The sequence below is a fragment of the Macaca thibetana genome, chromosome 1 (genome assembly GCF_024542745.1).
Source record: "Macaca thibetana thibetana isolate TM-01 chromosome 1, ASM2454274v1, whole genome shotgun sequence".
NCBI classification, from domain to species: domain Eukaryota; kingdom Metazoa; phylum Chordata; class Mammalia; order Primates; family Cercopithecidae; genus Macaca; species Macaca thibetana.
This window is the reverse complement of record NC_065578.1, coordinates 197530063-197549275: the sequence shown is the minus strand read 5'-3', so window position 1 is coordinate 197549275 and position 19213 is coordinate 197530063. Positions and strand designations below refer to the sequence as shown.

The window sequence follows — 19213 nt, the reverse complement described above, 5'->3', positions numbered from 1 at the left end:
AAGTATCAGAGGCTGAGATTCTAATCCTGTCCCTATTCCTTGGTGGCTGTGCGGCTTCACTTCTCTCAGCCTTGTTTTTCTTATTTGTTAAATGAGAGAGAAGAAAACTCACCACCTAAAAGCTCTCATTTAAGAAATGAATAAAAGACCAGAATAAACAAATGTTGACTCTTATAATTATGAATTAAAGTTACAAGAATGACCTTAACTAGTGGTCATTGACTTGTTTTCCCCTAGAAGTACTAATGCGTTACTGCTTCTAGGGGAAAATTACTACTATTTCCCCCTAGAAGCAGTGATGCAATCATCAGCGTGTGTGATCCTTCACCTGAGGCTACTAGGGCAGTGGTGATGAAGACAGAGAGATTCCCACTGTGAAGCATACTGGATGGATAGGAGTACTTTGTCATGGCTCAGCCAACGTTGCTCAGATCCAGAGAATGAATTCAACAAGCCCGTCTATATCAGTCATTGCATCACAGGGATCTGGTGGACAGCAGGAGCCAGCATCTAAAGAAAACAGGGCTGGAGAATAAAGAGATGTAAGAACAAAAGCAGTGAGTTGAAACAGGACAATAGGGGACAGACTGAGGAAACTTCTGGAGTGGCAAGTCAGTATCTACAACTGGACCTGTTTAGATGGACAGGAAGGGATCACACAGATACTCTCTCACCCAGCTCACCTTACCAGTCATGGCACATACTTGCAAGCCTGCCATGAAACTGGAAGAACTGGGAGGCCAGCCCAGTTTTCAAACTCAGACTCACCAAACTGGTGTCCTTCCTGAGGCTGTCAACCTCAGAGTTAAAGAATTTGTTTCTAGCAGTGGTTAATGTGTGAAAGTTTGTAAACGTCTTATTTATATATATGCTTTAATTACTTATATAAATTAGAACCGAGTTGAGTTTGTCTGAGTGATAACTCCTCTCCTACTGGTATTCCAATGGTTTCTTTGAATTAAACAGAAAGAGTGGGAAAACAGCCAGTGGTCTGGGAATTGCACATAATCTGAGGATTACCCATGGGTGTGACATGACATTAGGGAACGTAACCAGTTATAGAAGGAAATGGTTGGAAACCAGTGCTGGGGCAAGAAAACTGAGTAGCCTCATGGATATAACACAAGAGATGACATGGAATAGCTGTTGAAGTCCTGCTATGTATTTCAGAGAATCTGGGGAGGTACAAAGACCCCAGTGCTCTATGCTCACAATGGCAACAGAAGGAAGAATCGAGCTAATTACAGATGGTCCTGCATAGCCCTAGACTAATAATGATCCATCAATTCTGATCATAAATCTTTTTCTCCCTAAAAGAACTCTAATAATTTTATAGTCTGGCTTCACCCATTTGGAATTTTTTTTAACAGTCATATTCAGATGCTAATTGCAGGAATAGAGAGGTACTTCAACCAATTCTTTTTTTAAGTGATTCATTTACAATTTATATATTCACAACTTTGTGGTAGCCAGCCTCCAAGGTGCCTCCCAGTGATCCCCCTTTCCTGGGTATTCACGCCCTAGTATAGTCCTTTCCTATATCCTACCAGCGTTGGTCTGTGTGACAAACAAAAGACGGCATAAGTGATGATGTCTGCCTTCCTACACTAGGTCATAAAAGATACTGCTGCTTTTACCTTGCCCTCTTGGACCACTTGTTCTGAGAGAAGTTAGCTGCCATGTTGTGAGACGCTCTCTACGAGCAGCCCTAGAGAGAGTTCCACCTGAAGAGGAATTGAGGCACCCATTTTTCAGCCTCGCAAGTGTACCATGTTGGAAGCAGATCCTCCAGTGCCAGTCAAGCTTGCAAATGACTGAGGCCTCGTGAGAGTTCCCTAGCCAGAAACTCTCAGCTAATCCACTTCCAGAAACCATGTATGATCATAAATGTGTGTTGTTGTCTTCAGTCCTTTAATTTGGGATAATTGTTATGGGCAATAGAAAGCCAATATATAACTCAGGTGCTAATTACAAATTACTATTATCACTCATTCAAACCAGAAACCTAAGGACAATTATTTTCTACAACTTAGGAAATATTTAATAAAAATTTGTTGTGAATTCCCCATAAATAGCCCACATAAATTTCAGGTTTTGTTGTATTTATGTGAATCTGCTCTGACTTGGACCAATTGGTATATTTTTTATTTGGGATTAGAGTCTGTTCTCCATTGGTGGCCTACCGGAGACAAGTCATTGAGAAGTCAGTCTACTGAATATTTGGGTGTATTTTGTGATGATATCTAGGCTGTTATTTGGGACATGAATTAATAAGTTATTTGTGATTATTTAAAAAGCCACAGAGTCTCATCAAAGAAATTTATTTTCCTCTCATGAATTTGGCAAAAAGTTTTTATGGTACCAGGAGGGAATGAGCAGCAAAGATAATCTCTGGGTATTTTTACCACATCTAAAATAGATCAAAAGGTTTCAGGATGATTCTTCCTGTCTAGCAGAAGTTAGACAGAAAATATAAACCTCAAATTATTATTTCTCACCACGGGAAAGGTGTGAACAAGAAGCAGTGTCAAAAGAAACTTGTTCTGCTTAGGCCAGTACATCATCCTGAGAGACTACAGTCCCTGTTTCCTAGGGCTGCGTGACTTAGTTGGATCTGTGAGTTCTGAGAACATCTGACATAGCAACATCTGGGAGGCAAGAGAAAAAACATATTCCAAAGCAAAATATGAACTCTGTTTAGATTGGTCCTATCCTGAATTATATGTTCCCCTTTAATCAGTGCAAATAAGCAAAAGTTAGCAATATTTGCAAAGGTCTTAGTTATGGCTTATTTTCCTCCAGAAAGAATTGTACCCCCAATTACTGACTGGGAAATCAAAGAAACCAAACTTTAATCAAGATTGTTACCCAAAGACCAAAGAAAAGTAGGCTATCCGGAGGATATTTCCCAAATATTTCAGCATAGGTTTTTCCCATATAGTGCTACAGGCCCTTATTATCTAATGAGAATTTCTTTATTTTTCATCCCTCCACCCCCAGGAAGCCCCTTCTGATACCTAGACTGTAAAGAACTCTACTCTCTGCTCTCCCTCCACACAATAAGAATTTTGAAGGCTTGGTTCTGTTTAACTCATTTTAGGGCCTTGGCACCTAGCACAGAGCCTGGCACATGGGAACAAATTATATGTGTTTATCTAAAGTACGTTGAACTCATGATTTTCCTATCATAACATTCTGCTCTTTCTCTGGCAGTGCTTATTTGACAATTCCCTTTGATGTATTTTCTCTTCCCATTCCCTTTTACAGCTGTCATTCTGAAGGTTTATGTTTTACTGTTTGGATCAGCAGCAGGCAAAAAAAAAAAAAAAAAAAAGTACAAAAATATCTCCACATTTTTTCCCAGTCTGTGAGAATCTTACAACCCAAAACACTACCATGTAACTTTACACCCACTAGGATGCCTATAAGCAAAAGAACAAAACAAAAACAGATCATAACAAGTGTTGGTGAGGATGTGGAGAAATTTGGAAACCTGATACATTGCTGGTGGGGATGTAAAATGGTGTGGCCACTGTGGAAAACCGTTTGGCAGTTTCTCACAAAGTTAATCATAAAAGTACCAAATTACCCAACAATTCTACTCCTAGGTATATACCCAAGAGAATAAAAAATAGGTCTTCAAACAAAAACTTGTACACAAGTCTTCAAAGCAGTACTATGCACTATAGCCAAAGCTGGAAACAATTCAAATGTCCATTAACTCATGAGTGAGTAACAATATGCTGTATCTCCACACAATGGAATATTATTTGATCATAAAAAGGAATGCAGCTGTAATATATACTATAACACAGAAGAGACTTGAAGGCAGTATGTTAAGTGAAGGAAGCCAGTTACAAAAGACTAACTGTTATAAAATTTCATTTATATGAAATGTCCAGAACAGGCAAATCTATAGAGACAAAAAATAGATTACTTGTTTCTTAGGTCCTGGGGGAGGATGAAAGGATAGGTAATTGATAGCTAAAGGATGAAGAGTTTCTCTTTGTGATGATGAAAATGTCCTAAAATTGACTGTAATGATGGTTGCACATACCTGTCAATACACCAAAAACTATTGAATTGCACATTCTAAATGGGTGAATTATATGGTATGTGAATTATTATTATTATTATTTTGAGACAAGGTCTTGTTCTGTCCCCCAGGCTAGGGTGCAGTGGCACAATCTCCACTCACTGCAGCCTCAGCTTCCCGAGCTCAAGTAATCCTCCCACCTCAGCCTCCTGAGTAGCTGGGACCACAGGCGTGTGCCCTTATGCCTGGCTAATTTTTTTTTTTTTTTAAGAGAAGGGTTTTTACCATGTTGCCCAGGCTGGTCTCAAACTCCTGAGTTCAGGCAATCTGAGCCACCACGCCTGGCCTTGGTATGTGAAGTATATCTCAAATAAAACTGTTTTTAAAAGAAACTACCACGGGCCAAACGTGGTGGCTCATGCCTGTAATCCCAGAACTTTCGGAGGCCAAGGTGGGTGAATCACTTGAAGTCAGGTGTTCGAGACCAGCCTGGCCAACATGGCGAAACCTCATCTCTACTAAAAATACAAAACATTAGCAGGCATGGTGGTGCACACCTGTAGCCCCAGCTACTTGGCAGGCTAAGGCAGGAGAATTGCTTGAACCCGGGAGGCGGAGGTTGCAATGAGCCAAGATCGCACCACTGTACTCCAGTCTGGGCAACAGAGTGAGATTGTCTTAAAAAACAAAACAAAAAAAAACACACACACACACTACCATGTAGCATGAGGGAATTGTGGTGTTGGAATTGTTCTGTATCCTGTTTGTAGTAGTAGTTACAAGACTATGCATGTGTTAAAATACATAGAACTTTGCACTCCCAAAAAGTAAATTTTACTGTATGTTTTTAAACGTAAAATAAAATAATAAACCTATTATGTGCCCCTTTACTTGGAATTATAAACTGGGATCCATGGTCAACTTCAATTGAGACTGGTGCAGCTAATTAAAAATTTCTGTGTATGTGCAAAGAGAGCACTTAGACCCAAAGAACCAAGTGTAAACCTATTTCCTTAGCTGCATTCTGCAGCTGAAATCCAGATAAACACAGAGAGATTATCTATGTAATCCTGTCTCCACTTCGTGCTTAAAGCAGAGTTGTTGATTCAGTGGTCCAAGCTTTCATTCCAAGCCCCAGTAACTCCTAATGATTTTTCTGAATTCTCCATTGTACATGTACCGGATATTGAACTTGATCTGTCTCTGCAGAATAAATCAGCAACAGAAAAAAATATATATATACAACCCTTCAACTCCAAACCTTCAAAAGATTCCCCAAGACTTGCAAATGTGAAGTACTGTGGGATACTGCATATTTACCATCAGGAGCTCTGCATTCTGGCTTTTGGTCAGGGTGAGGAGAGTTTCAGGAGGAGCAAGTACAGAAATGGTGAAAAAAGAGACAAGATGTGGAAAGTGCTCTAGTGTCATAAGGAGAAAGCAGAAGACTCCAGAGACACCTGCTATCAAAGATCGGAGACCTTCCCAAACTCGAGAAGGCCTGGAACAGGAGCAGAAGCAAGAAACCTCTTGGGTTCAGCAGGTCCTAGGCCGTGGGTGGTCAGGGAGACACTTGAGAGCCCAGAGAATTTTAAGGCCATCACTAACCACATGCAAACAAAGTGATACTTGTAGATGTTCTCTGTAATTAAGGTCCTTCTACAGCATGGTGTTCAGAGTGCATTCATAGGTTCAAGTTGGGTGGGCTCCCTATTCAGCAGGTTGTGTTTTACCAGCAGCTGAATGGGATTTAATATTAGGTAAAAAGACATTACCAAAATAGTAATAAAATTTAGACCCTCCATGCTAAGATCAATGCTTACTCTTGAGTTATAGGAAACTTGTACAAAAACCACACCTGCCACCTATACTCTTCTATTTTCTTGGTTCTACCTACCTTATAATCATCTCTTATCTACCACCACCTCTAGCCCTAAGGCTCCTAATACTCCACTAACCTGTCCCTCTGAGGATGGGCTCATTGATACATTTGCTGCAAAATCGCTTTGTTTTGTAGCCGCCCTTTTTCCCATGGGTAATGCATATATCTGAACCTACCCCACATACTCATTCACTTGGAGACTAATTTGAAAGATCTGATTCCCAGAAATCTGCTTTAATATGAATCCTATAAAACTTTCATATGACTTTCTGTGTGTCAGTCAAAATTTTTTTAGCTCTCACTGCAATAACCTCTCAACAGGAGATAGAATGAGGATAAAAGATACATGAACAAATCATTGCTAAAACATTTTGAGAGTTTTCATCTGAACTAACTTTGAGAGTTAGTTTAAAAACACACCAGGAAACCGGGCCTGATACACAGACCTTCTATAACATGCTAGCCCTCATGTTAGTATTTGGTCCTTATTGGGTGAGACCATGCTGCTCCCCTCTACTGATGGAAAGAGTCTTCTACTGATGGGAAGGAGAATACTTTCCCCTGGATTCTACGTCAGAACTCTCCCACAACGTATTGAGTCATCTGGGACACTTCATTTAGTTTCTCTGGGCTTCAGTCTCCTTATCTCTGAAATGTAGAGAGGCAGGTAGGGTGGGGGGAACTAAACTGGGTCATCATTAACATCCCTTCCAGTTCTAACAACATTCTGTGACCATTTCACTAGTGATAGGGAAGTCTTAAGTCCCAATATCTGCTGAGTCATTCTGTCTCAGCCTTTGGATTCATATTCCATTGCTCTGATTGAAAAATGATAAACTCTGTGGTAGGGATGCATGTCCCTGGAATGTACAAGTAACCAGAGGCACAAAGGTCCCTAAGAACAGGGACCACCTATATTAACTGGGATTAGGTATAGCAGCATATAATGGAATGCCCAAAATAACAGAGACTTAAACACAAAAAAGTTGTTCTCCTACAAAAAAAAAAAGAAGAAGAAGAAGAAGAAGGCAACATATGATTGATACAGAGACTAAGATTCCTTCTAACCTTCTGTTCCACCACCCTGAGTGCATGGCTTTCACACTTACAGCCCTGGATGACTACTGAAGCTCCAGACACCACATTCAAATTCCAGGCAGCCGGAAAGATAAACGGAAAAAAAGGCTAAATAGGCACACTTTCAGCAGAGTCAGCTCCCTTTAAAGAGCCTTCCTGGAGATCTGTATAAAGTTTGCATTTGGATTTCAATGACCAAAATGTAGTCACAAGGCTACAGATAGGTGCAAGGGAATCTACGAAATGTAGTTTTTAAGCGGGCACATTGCTGCCCTCAGTGATGTAGGAGCTCTGTTGATTGGGAATAAGAGAATGAATGCTGAGTAGACAACCTGCAGTATCAGCCACACCACTTTCACATCTTCTGGAGTACCTGCACCGTCCCTGGAAGGAGCTCATTCAATGCTGTTGATTTGATCTGACTGTCAGCAGCAGGAGATCTGATCTAGAAGTGGCTTTTCTTTCTGCTGGCATAAACAAGCATCCTCTAGTCCGGTCCTCAGAACAGAGCCTGCGCATGTAAGCCTGGCTTTTCCAGTCTTTGAAATTACAAATTGGTCAAAAACATTGATGTTCTCTCTTGGAAACTAGAGCTATGTGTGAAAATTAAAAGAAGTTACTTCAATGTTCTAAGCTACTAAGACTTCTTGGCTAAATTAGAAATGAAAACTCACTGTGTCATTCTCTGTCCTCAGACTCACCCAGTGATTCTCCCACCTACAGATTCACACAGACCGATGGAAAGTAATTTCTTTTCTTCTTTTCTACTTTTTAAGTTATTATTATTAGTATTAGTATTAGTATTATTTTATAGAGATGAGGTCTTGATATGTTACCCACGCTGGTCTTGAGCTCCTGGCCTCAAGTGATTCTCCCACCTCAGCTTCCCAAACTGCTGGGATTATGGGTGTGCACAACTATGTCTGACCTAATAGAAAGTGACTTCCTCTGAAGAAGTGTAGAATAAGGGATGAGTACCTGGTGTGCCTCAACTGTGCTACTGACCCTTTCTCTCCTAAAGGCAGGCTCCACATACATATTCCCTCAGGAGAAGAAAGCATTCATGGACTAAGTTCTTTTTATCCAATCCCTGTATTTGTAAGCGTTCCTTGCCCATAAGAAAAGGACAATGAGATACAAAGTGAATTATGTAACTTGCCTAATTTTAGAGGCAGAGATAGGGTAAAATTTGGTTCTCAGCTCCCAGTCCACTGCTCAAATCAATACAACCAAAACTATATTGAAAAAATATGTATCTATTATTGAGAACCAAATGTTTAAAATTATGAAGCATTTTCAATTGCTATCTGCACTGATTTGGTTATCCAGAATTTTGATTCTTGATTTTATCTTGCTCAACCTGTGTCTTGCCTAGGTCTCTGTAACAGTCATCAGTTTAATTCAATATTTACAGAAAGCTTACTCAGTGATTAGTGATATGTTATGAGGGAGATACAAAAATATCATAAGATATGGCCTTATAATTCTATTGTATTGTTAAGATCTATGACCATGAATTAATGAGGTTAATTTTCAAATAAATAAACCAACTGTCTATCTATGTGAGTGGTATATCTTCTTAGGAAGCATTTAGCCCAATGATGTGTTGTTGCTCAAAATATTTTTAGAATTCATATTTGGGAATTATTTTCAGCAGGTGAACCAAATTATCTTAAATGTCCTCGATGGCTATTCAGTGTTTTGCTTTGAGAGTGGATTTTATTTGGGGGAGAAAGTTGAAGTCATTCAGACCTGAATCTGATAAAGCAGATTTGAGTGGTTTGGTTTCCGGGTAACATTCAGTCAGCCCAGGGTGTCCTTCTTCCAGGCCTCTTTTTCCACATTACATGACAGTGGTTCTCAAACTTGAGTGTGCCTCAGAATGACTTGGAAGACTTCTTAAAACACAGATTTCTGGGCTCCAATTTCTGATTCATCAGTTATGGTGGAGAGGCCCAATATTTTATTTTTTTAATTTAATTTTATTTCATTTCAATAGTTTTTGGGGAGCAGGTGGTTTTGGTTACATGGATACGTTCTTTAGTGGTGATTTCTGAGATTTTGGTGCACCCATCAACTGGGCAGTGTACACTGTACCCAATGTGTGGTTTTTTATCCCTCATTCCCCTCCAACCCTTCCCCACAAATCTCCAAAGTCCATTATATCATTCTTATGAGGCCTGGGATTTTATATCTTAAATGAGCTCCCAAGTCAGGCTAATGTCATTGGTTAGGGAACCACACTTTAAGAACCACTGCTTTAAGACAGTCATTTTAGGTTTTTCATTGCATATAGCTGCACTTAATCTTTTCAGATACAGATCACCCCTCCTCTCAAGGAGCTTCCTTCTTGCCTCTTATGCTGTGTCCTGGGTACTTCTTGGTCTTGCACATTCCAATTAGGCAACTGGACATGTGCCCAAAGCCCCTACCACAAAAGGGATCACTTTTACCCACAGCCACAGAGGATGGTACTAAAGCTTATGACTAAAAGCATTTACAGGCATTTCTATAATTAAAACTTGAGCCTTGCCCAGTGCTCAGGAGTGTTACGGAAGGTTAAAGCCTGAAGGGGTGTTAATTATCATCTAGTTCAATTTCCTCTACCTTCTCTCCCCTCATTTTAGGGCTGAGGAAACCAGGGCCCAGAGATGCTAAGTCCAGTGTCCAATATCACCCAATAAATTACAGAAGAGTTCCATGAGAAAGTGTCGCAGTCACCTCCCAGCTTCAGAAGACAGGGTCGTGATCTTACCCAATCAAAGCCAAATGCAACATGAGGTAGGTGTAATATGATGTATGTATCCCCCAAATAACAAATAATACAAATCTGACTGCATGTTTCTATCCTAAACAGTCCAGCAGTTTGGAGTCCATAAAAAAAGTATAGTACTTTACCAATGTGGATTTTACTCCTGTCATAAAGCTATGTTGTTAAGACATACACAACCAAATACTCATTTATGCATGCAGTGGAGTGTGCCAGAGTCTGAGTCGTACATTCAATTGACTCTGTTAGTATGTGACCAAAGCTGCCATCGCCTGAGTGCAGAAGACAGCTACAGCAATCCTGAAGAGAAACACGGCTTTGCCACTAAAATAAACCAAACAACTAGTCAATATGTCTTAATCTCACAGCCTAGGTCTGGCTTACCTATGGACCGTAGATATGGCCAATCTCATTTGAATTGCCATTGAGAAAACCTAGCCTTAGGAAAAGTTAAAACTTGTAATGATACCAATCCCTTAGAGTGGTAGATTGGCAGCAATCAGAAAATCATTAAAACTTGGCTACAGAACACTGTGAAATATGCTAGGTAGGTGCTGTGGTTTGAATGTACGTCTCTCTCCAAAATTCATATGTTAGAACTTAAATTCCGTTGTGATGGTATTAAGAGGTGGGGACTTTAGGAGAGGATTTAATCATGAAGATGGAGCTCTCATGGGTGGGATTAATGGCATTATAAAAGGGCTGCAAGGAACTAACTAGGCCCTCTTGGCCCTTCCACCTTTCCACTGTGCTAGAAAACAGGCTTCCAGAGGACACAGCAATAAGGCACCATCTTGGAAGCAGAGACCAGACGCCCACCAGACATCAAACATTTCTCTTCTTTATAAATTCCCTAAGTCTCAGATATGTTGTCATAGAAGCACTAATTAACTAATACAGTAGGTGAGCTACTTAAAAGAGCATTTTTTAAAAAGTTAAAAAGAGAAAATAGCTAGTCTTAAAATGCTATGCAGCTTAAGTCATTATTTCTCACTCTTTTTAGACACCACAGAAGATCTAACTCTTAACCCAGACCTATTCAAAGACAGATGCTGTGAAATACAGATCAATGGCTCAAAAGCTTCTGAAAGTGATCAAGTAGAATATTTTTATTTTTAAATGTAAAATGTCACCCCTGCCTTGTTGCGAAAAAGTGGGATGGAGGAAGTAACACCACTATTCATCCCCTCTATGGTGAAATATTCCTTATCCTTAAGATGTAGTAGTCCACTCAATCTCCAATGATACACCTGTTTGTAGGAGATGATAGGGAGGTGAAGTGAAGGGCAGCTAGAATGTACATCGTCCAACATTCTTTCTTGTAAACATTCACAATGGTTACATGGGATCAGAGAAATGGTCAAGAAACCATAGGGGTTGATTTGGTTGACACCTAACAGTGTCTTAAGCATCAACGCAGTCAACATGTGTCCCAGTTTCTTTCAAATTGATACCAATTGGTGGAATAACACTGACATTTTGGAAGCAACATTCAAGGAAGAGGCTGCTGTGAAGGATGAGTTGGAGAGCAGCAGACAGAAAGACTGGAGGTTCAGGGAAAGCAGAAGCTGGGGAAGCTTGATTTCTCTGTCTCACTCCCTGGAATTGGCTGGATTTCCGATGGTGAACCAGGTTTGCAAACCCAGCCATAGGCCCCCAACACCCTACTCCATTTACTCTGCCTGGCAGTATTCTTCCCTGCCATCCCTACCCCTGAAGCCCTCTTTTTGGCCCCCAGAATCCTGCTAGAAACTCTCTAGAAAACCATCCTGACCAATCTACCTCCAGCAAACTTTTAGATATATTTCCTTAGAGTGGGTCCAGTGCATTCTTGAATGTAAGCATCTTACTCTCCCCTGTTTTGAGTCAATCAAAAGTTGAGCTTTTACTTCCCTTATGGACTTTGTCCTCATCACTTTCCCTGTTCTTCCAGCTTCTCCCCTTAGCCCATGCGGTGCTAACTGTTTAGGTTCTGGGAAAAGGCTGCCAATCTGCACTTCCTCACTGCCCCTGCATGTTAGGGCTGAGTTGGTCTCAGATGCTGCTTTCTTGCAGGCTGAGAGAGCTTGAAAATAGAGGTCTGGGAAAGGTCTGGAGAAGAGTCCTAAAAAACTCACAAGGGCAGGCGTGCATGGTTGCTATGGTTACGTGGCAGCTTGGTTGTCTAGTCACCTCCTCCCAATAAGGCAACACTTCTCTGTGAAGCACAAAGAGAAGATGTTTAAACCCAATTCACCCCAAGAACTGGGGGAGCAGTGAGTTAGTCACATCGTCTGCTTGTCACAATGTCAACAGCAAAGTTAGGGGTCACCGGGGCTGTGAGGAGAACACACAAGGAAAGCTACTTTGTGAATATTTAAGATTAGAATGAGATTAAACAGCCAAGCCAATGTGCCCTGCACTCTCTGAATTTTGTTCTGTTTTGCTTGAACTAACGCCACATCTGTCAGTGTGGTTCTTGCCGTGCCTGGCAGCCAAGCACATGGGCACACACAGGGCTTGGCAGTGGGGAAATGGGCTGAGACCCAGTCAGAATAGTCTCATCTTTCTACCTGAGCCTCAAACTATGGTTTTCCAGGCTCCAGATGGTGATCATGATTGTTAAAAAGCAACCATTATCCCTGTTAATGAGGATAATAAAACTAAACAATTCATGAGCACTGACAACATATGGAACATCCTACAAAACACAGATTTACCCAGCATTATCAGGAAATGACGTTTTCCACATCAGTGAATTTTCTGGAAAATTAGGGCTTACCTCTTTTTTTAAAATCTTCAATTTTTTTATTTCAATAGGTTTTTGGGGAACAGGTGGTATTTGGCCACATGAATAAGTTCTTTAGTGGTGATTTCTAAGATTTTGGTGCACCCATCACTCAAGCAGTGTACCCTGTACCCAAAGTGTAGTCTTTTATCTCTCACCACCACCTACCATTTCCCCTGAGTCCCCAAAGTCCAATGTATCATTCTTAAGCCTTTGTGTCCTCATAGCTTAGCTCCCACATATGAGTAAGCACAGATGATGTTTGCTTTTCCGGGGCGTACCTCTTCAGCTCTGATATTTTTTTCTGAAGATATTAACCAGTTGGAATGGAAATATGTGTCAAATATGTAATACATTCTCCCATCTTGCTAAACAGTGTAACAAATACTACATACATCATTTTTCCTGGATCTCTCCTTATGAACATGGAATGAACCACAGAGCTGGGGAAAGGTCTCCATCCATACCATCTTCGGGTCTTGATTGGGACAGTTAGCCCACTTCGACTTGACCTAGTCAGCTGTATTCAGGTCTCTCTGCACTTGAGAGTAAGCTCCTTAAGAAGGAACCAGGCCTTCCCTATCCTTCCCCTTCATCCCCTACAGCCTTGCCACTCAAGAGATGGCCCTCAGAATAGCAAATCAGCACCACCTAGAAGCTTATCAGAAAAGCAGACTTTCTGGCTCCATCCCAGACCTACTTAATGAATTAGATTCTGAATTTTAACAAGATCCACTGGTGATTCATATGTGCATCAAAAGTTGGGAAACATTACCCTCCAGCTGTGCATGCCAGCTTGTCCCTGACCAGTTATATCAGCATCACCTGGAGTTTCTTGTCAGACATAGAACTTGGGGCCCAGTACAGAATCAGAATCTCTGAGACATGAAACTCAGAAATCTATTGTTATCAAACTCTACAGGCAATTCTGATAAGAGTATCCAGCCCTAGGCCCTGCTCAGGGGAGGTACTCAACAAGTCTTTATTAAATTTAATGGAATTCTTGTATTTGTTTTTTAGGTTATCCTATCTCCTGGATGAGCAAGGTGAAAGGTGGTCATCCTTTTGTCTACGTAGGTACAATTCCCATTTCTGATTTTCTAGCATAGTGACTAAGATCTCTAGCTTTGCTAGTGAAAGAAGCCAGATACACTATGTAGATATTTTATGATTGTATTTACATGAAATGTCCTGAATAGACAAATCTATGGAGACATAAAGTAAACTGGTGGTTGCCAGAGACTGGAGAGAGGGAGGAATGAGGGAGTGACTGCTGGTGGGTATGGAGTTTATTTTTGGGGTGATGAAAATGAAATGTGAAATTAGATGGTGGTGATGAGTACACAACCTTGTGAATATACTAAAAACCACTGAATGTACCCTTCAAAAGATAAAGTTACGTGAATTATATCTCAATTTTTAAGAGGTCTCAGGTTTTCGAATCAGGCCACCTGTATTCAAATCCTGGTCTTGCCACATAGAGGCTGTGTAATCTTGGGCATGTTAATTAACATCTTTGAGACCCAGTTACATTGTCTCTAAAGAGAATAACAATGTGCCTATGCCAGAGGTTTGTTATGAGATTTAAATAAGATAATCTCTGTAAAAAGTGACAGGTGTTGGCCAGCCATGGTGGCTCATGCCTGTAATCCCAGCACTTTGGGAGGCTGAGGCGGGCAGATCATGTGAGGTCAGGAGTGCAAGACCAGGCTGGCCAACATGGTGAAACCCCATCTCTACTAAAAATACAAAAAATTAGCCGGGCATGGTGGTGGGCACCTCTAATCCCAGCTTCTCGGGAGGCTGAGGCAGGAGAATCGCTTGGACCTGGGAGGCAGAGGTTGCAGTGAGCCGAGATCACACCATTGCACTCCAGCCTAGCCAACAAGAGCAAAACTCCATCTCAAAAAAAAAAAAAAGAAGTGACAGGTGTTGGAGCTCAAGACACACCACCCCAAAATATGACTGCAGGAGACCAAAATACACCACCCCAAAATAGACCTTTTTGGCATATCATTTTGAGCAGGTTATTTTGGGAAATTGCAGACACAAGAGTAGCTCTGAAAAGTTGCCCTTTTGTAAAGGAAATTTACATTTATAAAGGAAATTTTTATTAGTAAAGATGTCTGTACCAAGCAGAGAGCTATTCCAAGATAACTTGTATCACCTGAGAAACTTTTATCTTCATAACAAGACAATCTTTGTTCGCCATGCATTTCCTCCCCTCATTCTTTCGTAACTAGTATGCACACCCCACAGAAACCCCAAATCCTTATCCTTTTATGTAGCTCAGCATGCCGTTATAAGCCTCAATCACCTGACCATTTCTTTAAGTCATATTTTTGTGGGACTCCCATGCATACACTATTAAAATGGCTTTTCTCCTGTTAATCTGTTTTATGTCCATTTAGTTTGTAGGCCAGCAAAGAACCTAGAAGAATAGAGGAAAGCAATTCTCTTCCTACACTGGTGCATCACAAGTGCTAATACATTTTTCCTGCTGTAGGGGTGAAAAAATGTGTAATGCCTTTTTGATCACCCATCACAAGGATTACAACCAACGCTCCTATAATAAAGGACAAATTAATGAGAGGCAAGCATTACAAATGTATTTAAAACCAAAATGTTATGTGACACAGGAGACTTCAGAAATGAAGACCTAAGAGCTGGGCATGGTGGTGCCTGCCTGTAGTCCTAGCTACTCAGGAGGCTGAGGTGGGAGGATAGCTTGAGCCCAGGAGTTTGAGTCCAGTCTGGGCAACATGGAAAGACCCTATCTCTTAAAAGAAAAAAGAAGGAAATGAAGAACCAACAACCCAGGCAAAAATATTGATTTTTTATGCTTGGTTTCAATGAAGAACGGATAGCTGTGTAAAAATGTGACTGGACAAAGGGGTATGAACTAATAGTCGTAGACAGGGTGTTGGGAGAGGGAGCACGAAGGCCTGTCCAGATTCTTTTCGGCCTGTGTAACACTCTTTCCTCCATGCATAGGACAGAACATCTGTCACATAAGGGGAAGATCAGAGAGTGAATTTTTTAGGTTTTGTGGCTTACTTTGGGGAGAGAAGTTTTAGTTTCTGTGACCCGCTTTAGGGGAGAGGAATTCTATGGCTCACTTCCAGAAAGAAAGACAGGTGGGAGACAGGTCACAATGACCTTGCTTCTGAGACCCTTCCAATCTTTTTCAGTTCTAAGTATGTAGCACACCAAAGCACCATATTTTGGAGTATCGTGTTCTGACCTTCGAACTGCTCATTTTGAATCCAACAATTCTTAAACTTTAAAATGTACAAGAATCACCTGGTGAACTTCACAAAATGAATGCCCTTGGATTTTCAGATTTGTAAGTCTAGAGAGTGGCTTCAGAATCAACATTTTTAATATGCTCACCATTCTGATTACACATGGTGTCTGGAGATGACACCATGAGAAATAGTATTCTAAACTCTTGTCAACTGGAAAAATACACAATGTTTTTAAATTATTTGTTCCCCACTTAGAATGTATAAACTGGAAAGAACGTTGCTTCTACCCTTACACCCCCCAAAATTTTGGATAATCTACAAATTTGCTTTTCTTGAACCTATCAGAGAGCTGAGGTTGCAAGGGAAACTAGCAAACCCAGAATCTAAGGAAACATGGACATCTCCAAAGGGAGACAAACACAAGCACTTGATTACCAGGGGCAGAGGCCATTGGTCCCAGATAAGGATAATTCAATGAAAATTTTTAGCAAATTGCTAAGGGCTGAGTTTAGGCTAGCAAGAGACTATTAAACCCCTGGGGACCCAGACAAAGGAGAATTTACCCCTTCTTGCAGGCTTTTTGCCACAGACCTTACTGGGTACACACAAAAAAGATCGGGAGCAGGACAAGAGACTTCAGATAGCATCCCATGTGCTGCAAGCCTGGGAGAAAGTAACAGCTGCCCCCACGGTAAATGGATAAAGCCACACTTGGATCTTTGTCCCTGATCTCTCCCCTACAGAACAAAAGCCTTAAAATGTTGGTGGAAGGCAACAATCCCTGTCACTCTTAGGGCACTGATAAAGAAACCATTGCCCCTGGAAGAAGGAGAGAGGTGGCGGGCAAACTCTCCAGCTATAGGAAGAAGCAAGTATATGTTTTGGGCCCAGACCTACAGCTAACGGTAAAAGAGGACCACTGAGAAAACCCTACCCCCGAGACTCAGAGACACGATGCCTGCCTACACCGAGAGACTTCTTTTTAAAATAATTTCAAATTTGATTTTAGATTCAGGGGGTACATATGTAGGTTTGTTATACATGAGTATATTGCGTGATGCTGAGGTTTGGAGTATGAATATTTCTGTCACCCAGGTAGTGAGCATAGCACCCAACAGGTAGTTTTTCACCCCTTATTCCCTTCCTCTTCTTCCCTTTTAGTAGTTCCCAGTATCCATTCTTGACATCTTTTTTTTTTTTTTTTTTTCTGAGACAGAGTCTTGTTCTGTTGCCCAGGCTGGAGTGCAGTGGCACAATCTTGGCTCACTGCAACCTCTGCCCCCCGGGTTCAAGCGATTCTCCTGCCTCTGCCTCCCAAGTAACTGGGACTACAGGCACACACCATCACACCTGGCAAACTTTTGTGTTTTTAGTACAGACGAAGTTTCACCATATTGGCCAGGCTGTTTTTGAACTCCTGACCTTGCAATCTGCCTGCCTCAGCCTCCCAAAGTGCTGGGATTACAGGTGTGAGCCACCGTGCCCAGCCTTGTTGCCATCTTTATGTCTGTGAATATCTAATGTAAAGCTGCTACTTATAAGTGAGAACATGCAATATTTGGTTTTGTGGTCCTGTTGCTAATTTGCTTGGGAGCATAGCCTCCAGCTGCATCCATGTTGTTGCAAAAATACGATTTTTTTCATTTTTATGATTGCATAGTATTCCATGTTGTATAGGTACCACGTTTTCTTTATCCAGTTCAATGCTGATGGGCACCTAGGTTGATTCCATGTTTTTGCTATTGTGAATAGTGCTGCACTAAACATACAAGTACATGTGTATTTTTTGTAGAAGGATTTATTTTCCTTTAGGTATATACCCACCAATGGGATTGGTGAGTCAAATGGTAGTTCTGTTTTAAGTTCTTTGAGAAATCTTCAAACTAGTTTCCACAGTGGCTGAACTGATTTACATTTTCACTAACAGTATATAAGCGTTCCCTTTTCTCCACAGCCTTGCCAGTATCTGTTATTTTTTTACTTTTTAATAATGGCTATTCTGATGGATGATATTTCATTGTGGTTTTGGCATTTTCATTTCTCTGATGATTGGTGATGTGAAACATTTTTCACATTTGTTGGCTGCTTGTATGTCTTCTGAGAAGTGTCTGTTCATGTCCTTTGCCCACTTTTAATGAGGTTATATGTTTTTTGCTTGTTGAATTGTTTAAGTTCCTTATAGATTTTGGATATTAGACCCTTGTTGGATACATTGTTGCAAATATTTTCCCCCATTATGTGGACTATCTGTTTACCCTCTTCATAGTTTCTTTTGCTATGCAGAAGCTGTTTAGTTTAATTACATCCCATTTGTCTTTTTTTTTATTTTGCAATTGCTTTTGAGGAGTTACTCATAAATTCCTTGTCAAGTCTAATGTCCAGAAAATTATTTCCTAGGTTTTCCTCTAGGATTTTTATAGTTTGAAGTCTTAGATTTAAATCTTTAATCCATCTTGAATTAATTTTTGTATGTATAAAGCCACACTTGGAAACGTAGGGTTCCAATTTCATTCTTCTGCATATGGCTAGCTGGTTATACCAGCACCATTTATTGAATAGGCAGTCCTTTTCCCATTGGTTATTTTTGCCAACCTTGTCAAAGATCAGATGGTTTTAAGTGTGTGGCATTGTTTCTGAGTTCTCTATTCTATTCCACTGGTCTATGTATCTGTTTTTACCAGTGCCATGCTGTTTTGGTTACTATAGCCTGATGATACAGTTTGAAGTCAGTTAATGTGATATCTCTGGCTTTGTTCTTCTTGCTTTGAATTGCTTTGGCTATTCAGGCTCTTTTGTGATTCCATATGAATTTTAAAATAGTTTTTTTATAATTCTGTGAAAAATCATAATTAGTAGTTTGATAAAAATAGCATTGAATATAGATTGTTTGGGGCAGTGTGGCCATTTTAACAATATTAATTCTTCCAACCCATAAGCATGAAATGTTTTTCCATTTGTTTGTATTATCTCTGATTTTTTTCAGCAGTGTTTTATTGTGTGTGTGTGTGTGTGTGTGTGTTTTGTGTGTGTGTGTATGGCTATTGTAAATGGGATTACATTCTTGATTTGACTCTCAGTTTGAACGTTATTGGTGTATAAAAATGCTACTAATTTTGTACATTGATTCTGTATCCTAAAACTTTACTGAAGTTGTTTATTAGGTCTAGGAACCTTTTGGTAAAGTCTTGAAGTTTTATAGGTATAGAGTCATATTGTCACAAAGAGAGATAATTTGACTTCTTTTCCTGTTTGGAAGCCTTTTATTTCTTTCTCTTGATCGATTGCTTTGGTTAGGACTTCCTACAACTGAGGCTTATTTAGAACAACAGAATGCTTCCCCCGTACCCTACCACCGGCCTAACAAGAATCTAGTAACAAATAATAGTAGTCTACCACTGAGAGAGATGCAAAAGCAGGGAGAGAGACCCTCACT

The 19213-nt window shown here is 40.4% G+C and overlaps 1 protein-coding gene and 1 long non-coding RNA gene across 13 annotated transcripts in view; one reads left to right on the top strand and one right to left on the bottom strand.

Annotated features, from left to right (window-relative positions):
• Positions 1–19213, top strand: part of MGST3 (microsomal glutathione S-transferase 3) — a 1219025-nt gene that overhangs the window by 1056348 nt on the left and 143464 nt on the right. The window lies entirely within an intron of this gene.
• The window catches only part of LOC126941999 (uncharacterized), a 68797-nt gene that overhangs the window by 24931 nt on the left and 24653 nt on the right, over positions 1–19213 (bottom strand). For all 6 annotated transcript variants that reach the window (XR_007721478.1, XR_007721480.1, XR_007721475.1 and 3 more), the window contains one exon: positions 329–525. This is a non-coding gene — a long non-coding RNA (uncharacterized LOC126941999). The remainder of the gene's footprint in view (positions 1–328; positions 526–19213) is intronic.